We start from the raw sequence: 7,533 nt of genomic DNA, 5'->3' as shown, positions 1-7,533 counted from the left end.
TGTCTCACACAAACGCCACATTACAATCACAAACACACAGACAGACAGACATCAAGCACACAAACAGCCACCAAACACGCAACATTATAAGCATCATAATTTTTCGTTAATCATAATAAATAAAAGACATTGTGACTTTTTTTTATGTACATTGTTGGGAATAATAAATTTGGGTAAATATATCAAAACAAACAAACAAACAAACAGACAAATACACAAACTAACAACACCTCTTATGCTCTCAATGCCAGCAACAAAAACATAACTCAATTTATACCCCCTGATTTATCTATTTATATATGATACGAGATATAATAAATCATGATATACCTATAACACATTAAATATACAATTAAAAAAATCAACAACAACAACAACAGCAAAATACAACAACAAATTCCCTCTATTTTATTCTCAATTCGTAATAGAAAAAAGTTACTTCAATTTATCGTGTGTAATTTTTTTTTTTTTTGTGCCTTTATAAACGTTGTTATTTTGGTTGGTGTTGTTGGCAATGATGAAACAGGTTAAATATCTCCCTCTGACTCAGGTTGCTATTAAATGCAATTACCTCTTTTTACACGCCTGGCTGAAACACGGGTTGTTTATGTATGTGTGTGTGTGTGTACGTGCGTTCTGATGATACACACACACACACACACACACACACACACACTACAACACTATAAGAAAAGAATGATAGTCAATCTAGGAGACAAACACACGAAAAGAAATTCAGGAAAAAATTGTGCCGGTGGTCATAACAGAGATTTGTGAGGAGGTTTATGTGAACGACTTGTGACCAGTAAACATGTATGCCTGATTGTCACCACCTACCTCACGCTCCCCATTAGTGTATCACGGTGACCAGTAAGCCTACAGTATGTACAGACACACTTATCAGCTCCCATTAAGGCTTAGCTAGTTTGGTTTTGATCTCCGTGTCGTTTCATAACCATCCTCCTATTCTCCTCCATCTTCCTCGGACGAATAATGGATGGAAATTTATATTATGCTCTTATATACACACGCACATCTATACACACATACGCACATATATATACACACACACGCACATATATATATATAAATATATATATATATATATATATATATATATATATATATATATATATATATATATATATATATACACACACACACATATATATACACACACACGCACATATACACACAAACACACATGCAAATACATAACAAGAATATTATACAGGCATATTCAAAATAAGTCAGAGGTAGCGCCACACAGGTAAAGCATATATGCAGGTCATGTCTCACGAAGTAGCCTCTGAGTTTCACCTCTTCACGCCATCCCCCGCACCCAATATCAGTCCACGAGATGCTGAGGCCTTCACACCAGCGGCGAAGGACCCCACACCTTAGTGCTGTGTATCAGGAAATTTGCATGAGGGCGTCACTTAGCGGTTGGCCAACGAGGCCTTGTGACCTCTCCAGCGCCTCACCTCCCGTCGTCACCATAAATTGAGTCACACAACTAGTTCATCAGCGTGTGAGGGAGACAAAGAGATGAGACGGAGAGATGAGACGGAAAATGATGAGGATGGTATAGCTAGAGGAGGATAGGATGAAGGATAGTGAAGATAGCTGGAGGGGATAATTTAGAGGAAAGAAACTTAATAGAATGGAAAGAGGGTTTAATATACACTGATGATAGAAATAGTTAAGACATAATAATAACAAAGATGATATATATATATATATATATATATATATATATATATATATATATATATATATATATATATATATATATATATATATATATATATATATATATATATATATATATATATATATATATATATGATAGAATGAGAATAGCATCAATATAACTTTGGATCCTTCAGACGATAAGATATAATAAGGACAGAATAAGTACAGAATAAGGACAGAATCAGGATAGAATAAGGATAACATAGTGAATAAAAAAAAAGGTAACACAAAAAGGATAACACTAAAAAAACATTTTACTGTGGATAGATAGTAATGCTAGAATGGATTATTACGAGGATGGATAGAGGATAGACAGAGAGGATAGTATCATAGTGGAATAGTGACACGGTGGTCAGGTTCTATCCAACGAGGGAAGGAAGAGGAAAAACAGATGATGATAAAAAGTGATAAACAGTGATGAAACGAGAGAGAAGAATGGATGTATGAGGGAGAGGAAGACCTGCAGAGGATCATGAAGAGAAGAAGAAAGAAAAAGAGAGAGAGAGGCAAGGACACAGAGAAACAGATGGACAGAAAAAGGAGAGGGTAACAGACAGACAGACAGACAGAGAGAATTAGAGTGAGGGAGGAAAACAGAGAGAGAGAGAGATAGACGGAAGCAGAAAGACAGAGCCGAAGAGAGTTTCAGTAAATCCTGGATATCCCTTACTGTCCACGCGACCCAAGAAGAACGTAGGGATTCATTGTTGAACTCACATCAATCTGTGTGTCTGTGTATCAAGAGTTCTTAACATAATAACTCAACCAAATAACGATTAATATGAACCCAACCTGGAATGTAAATTTATCAAAGCAAGATCTCAATCGAATTCCATATTTAGCATTTTTCAACCTCAGATCTTAAGCGTTACGGCTCCTAGGATTTTGCTGTCTTGAAGTAGGAAATTCGGTCATATATGTAAGGAATTTTTTTATGATAGGTCTTAGTTAACAAATGGTAATATATTATCAGATTCAGGATTAGAAGTTAAGATACAATATTACAAGTTTAGGATTCTGGTATAAAGTACAGGTGGATATATGTATTATGTGGTGAAAAGATTATAGAGGCGGTGCTTTATATTCTGAAAGTTAATTAAGAAATATCCTTACGTGATGCAGAGTACAAGTACGAAATCTCCCCGTACCTGTAATTGCATATAACATTTCTAGTTCAGATTATAGGGCCATGGGTTGAAAATATGATATAATACTCGGTATATCAAAGGCATAAAGCCGCAACACACGGAGCCTTATAGCAGTAAGTTTGGATATTTATAAGTCTGAGATATATCCATTAGTTAAACATTGCACCTGAACGACTTATCACGTAGTAAATAGTAATTTCCTTGTTATTATCAGACTTTTATCACCGCCCCACTGTTGTTATCTCCGTGTTATTTGTTACCCATTCTATGCCTCTGTCTTGGTATTGTTAAGTTTTATTTCCAGGTTAGTTTAAAAAGTCATGAGAGTAGGAGTTAGAGCTGAACGAGAGGGGGGGAATACTGGTCATAGTGTAATTCCGTATTAAAAAAAAACACAAAAAACTCTTATTACTGACCTAGTTCTCCGTGCTGCATTACTGTTATTAATTACGACATATAGTTATTTCCACTACAGTTTATAATGTAATCAAAAGAAGCACTGACTACACATTCCCAGGTTAGAGAGGGAGCCAAGGTCATCATCCTGTTATTAAAACCAAAGTGAATGTATTGCTCTCTGTAATGCTGTATTAATTACTTTTTTTGGTCTAGATTTTGCGGGTAATAAACTATGTATTAGAGACAAAACAAGATTAAAGGGGCGGGAGGGGGGATATCATCTACCATATACTAAACCAGTGGTTCTCAACCAGGGGAATTCAGGTTTTCAGGGGGGGGGAACTGATTCGGGAGCAAGAGATATGTTCGATGAGAAATCAATCACAGAATTTTGGCCCTTGATGTGCGATTCCTACCCAAAAGTGGCAGAAAGAGCTATCCGTGCATTGCTTCCGTTTGTGTCGACATATCTTTGTGAGTCAGGCTTTTCAACTCTGTTGCAAATTAAAACGAAGCAACGTAGTAGATTAGAGGTAGAAAATGACCTGCGTTGTGCCCTTTCAAGCACTCCTCCGCGTATCCCAGAATTGGCGAAGAAAAACAATCACAGGTTTCTCATTGACTGTAATCTTCATCTGAATAAAATTAATTACAAATTTACAATATCCTGGTATTCTATTGAACTTTTTGTTTATTGCATTATGCTTCAGTTTGGTCTGTTATGTAATTCATTATAAATATAAAAAACTATTTTACTTTTATTCAAGTTTTATAAATCCATCAACATTTTCAATTGGCATTTAATTTGTAAAACTCCACTATAAAAATAATCCATGTAAAATTGTAAATGTATATGTACTAATATGGAAAAATTAAAGGTTTTTCAGTATTATATGCATATTATTTGGAATGCACTTTTTGAGGCAGACAATCTTGGAAAGGAGGGGGAAATGACATTCTGACATATGGTGAAAAGGGTGCATGGGGCAAACAAGGTTGAAAACCACTGTACTAAACAGAACGTAACAACCATTGACCAGATATTCTCTTCTGTAATACTGTTTTGAATTACAGGATTCTATTGGTAGTATATAATGAACTAACTATAATACTTGGATTAAAAAGGCGTACTTAGTGATCATCTTGTTACTAAAATGATGCAACGTTGACCTGGTTTTATATGTGTGTGGGGTGGGGGGGTGGGGTAACTTTGCTATTAATTACATTGTTTCTTTTATGACTACAGGTCAAGGTTACAGGTTACAGGTGACTACATGTCAAAGTTACAGGGCGAACTTAGTCCTTATCCTATAATTAAAACAAAGGGGTATCACTATGTTTATATTTTCCGCTTTAATGCTGTTATTGATTACGGTAAATTACGGTTTTTTTTTCTCCCAGGAAACTCAAGTCGGTTACTCGCTCACCATCCTGTCATTTGTAAAGAAAGTCACACACAATCTGATTTTCTTTGTTATAATGCTATTATTAATTACAGTTTATATTTTTTTCATAGGATTCTATACATTATATTAAAGTTCTATTTCAAAAGAGTAAGCTGGATGAACGTATATCACTTTCATCCTGTATTAAAAAACATATATTGGCTTTCGAATTCCCCTTCTCGTACGACCTTTATTATGTAAGTCATGAAAAATACAATAAAGTAAAGGGATAAATTTTGGTCATTATCCTATACTAGAAAAAAATGACTAGTCTTCATATTTTGTTTCTCGTTATGTTTAGTTATTAATTACGACCACTATTTTTTCTTCCCAGTAGTGTATAGGTAATAAGGAAGGCAGAGAGGGTGAACTACATACAGAATACTGAATCAAAGGAGTTGTTCCCGGTGTCTACCTTTTTATATACTGGTGGTGAAGCCTCACAAGGTTGAGAACAAAGTCTGCAATTTGTTCTGGATATAACGTTGGCTGGAGGGGAGGTGGAGAGGGAGGGGAGAGGAAATGAGGAAGGAAAATGAAGATGGGAAGGGGAGGAAGAGAGGATGAGAGATAAGGAGTGGATGAGAGATGAAGAGAGGAGAAATGAGAAGCGGATGGAAGGGAAGGAGGGGGAAGAGAATGGAAGAGATAAGGAGGAGAAAAGACAGAATATTGAGAGAAAGGCACTTTATTTACCCTATATATATATATATATATATATATATATATATATATATATATATATATATATATATATATATGTAATATTCAGAAATTTCAAACACAGCGCCATTGGCGATACTGAGCTTTCAAGGTCGTCGGAGGGAAGAGAGCGCTCCCTGCACATAGCGAGAGGTTGTGGAACTAGGCCTAAGTGATATTAAATGTAATTTGCCGAATTAATAATGATGCGATTCATGAAGTTAAGGGACTATTATTGAATTTGAAATTATTATAGATCGTTTATCAGTCTGAATAATGTCACGGGTGTCCCAAGGAGTTATTAGTTAGGCGGAAAATATGTCACGTAGGCCTAAGCTAGCGCCTTGGAGAGACGCGACGCTGGCTGGTCCTCAGTCACGTGAAAGCGATTGGACCTACAGGACATCCCTGCGCGTCCGTCCACAGGAATAGTCACGTGGCCTAGTCACCTGTGTTGCACTATTGCAGTATAACAAGTAAGTCTCATTCGATCTCAGACAGGGTTAGGTAGGGCAGTGGTAAAGTTAACAAGAGCTAACAGTGAGTTCATTTCAGGGTTTCCATCAGAACCCACTTGACTGCGAGAAATTGACTGCGAGAGTGATGACCGCGAGAGATTGACTGCCGTTTGAGACTGCCGTTGATGATTGAGGGTGGCGATTGTCGCCATTGGACCGATCAGTGTAGGCCTGTCACTGTTTAGCGGGGTATCAAAGGATCTCTTGAGGGAATCTAGCCGTCTGGGTGCCCAGCTGACGACGGGACGATCGTTGGGGTCATCAGCTCTCCTCTACCTCGGCTCACAACACCACATGTCTCGAGCAGCTTAGTGAAACCCTCTTGCTCACGGGAAGCTAAAGCTTCTCTCAACTGTACAAGGTCTGATTGGCTCACTCCCTTCCGTTTCATGGATGTACTGGGGGTAAAGTGAAGCCAGCTGAGTGATACAGGGCCGCACACTGGGGCCAAGAGTCAGTGGAGTTAGAGGTACACTTTCCAAGGTGGAGAAAGGCTGATTTGGGCCTTCAACTACGGGTGCCTGTTGGTTGTGCCTTAAACGACAACGGAGTGCAGGTGGAATCTGTGTGTGTGTTAGGTTAGGGAGCATGGTTCACTAGGGTGTGTCATAGGAGGGAAGATCAGCTAAAACTAATGGCCCATCACTTTTTTGGTAGATTTTAGTGTATATAAACAGAAAATAATTTCAGTTTCAATATTTTGCAACCTTTTGCTCGGTAAATTTTAGCGTGAAATTTATCGAAAATCTAACGTACAGCTGCATTAGTGCATTACAATTAAATAGTGAACATTGCTTTCTGACTTCATTCTTTAACAACCCAACTAACAATATTTTTTTTGTTTCAGATTCTGATGCATTTATAAGTTGATAATATTTGCGATGGCTGCTTGTGTCAGGACGAGAACCAAAAATCCAGCCATCTCAGTCACTATCTTGGGTCTGGGAGAGCTCCTGGAAGTCTGAGTTGCCTACATTGAGAGAGATGCTTTGAGATACGGTGTTTTAATCAGGCAAATCAGTGAAAAGAACCAAAGAACTTACACAAACAAAGACATTACAGTGATATGACCAGTTGTCTTGGCATTAGCATACCATAACGCTCAGTCTAAGCCTCCAGTCATAACAAGTCAGAAGAAGATTAGTGAGAGACTGCTAGCCAGTTGGGGAAAAGTGCAAGAGATATCCTCTGGGAGAGGAAAACTTTGCAGTTAAGGACAAGCCAAGCAATCGGAACCAGTTATTTGGACATAATTACTTGCAAGTGCCCAATTGTTCTCTGTCCTGAGTTTGGATGCGATCGTGACTGTAAATCCGAGGCCCACATCTCCTGTATTTGCATGCGTGAACTGAAGATTCCTGTGATCGAACTGGCATTTGTCAAAGCACAGAGAGAGAAGACTGGCAGTATAGGGGCTCTCATGATTTCTAGCCAAGATATTCCGGAGTCCAAGAGACAGGAGGCTGCCACAGAGAGGCAGAAGAGGAGAAGAGTTGCTGAGGAAAAGAGACTTGAGAAGGCCCAGGGTGAGGTAAAAAAGGCCGATGATTGGAGTCAAGCTGATTC

This window comes from Homarus americanus, unplaced genomic scaffold (genome assembly GCF_018991925.1).
Source record: "Homarus americanus isolate GMGI-L3 unplaced genomic scaffold, GMGI_Hamer_2.0 scaffold14467, whole genome shotgun sequence".
In the NCBI taxonomy this organism is placed as follows: domain Eukaryota; kingdom Metazoa; phylum Arthropoda; class Malacostraca; order Decapoda; family Nephropidae; genus Homarus; species Homarus americanus.
This window is presented reverse-complemented; position numbering follows the sequence as displayed.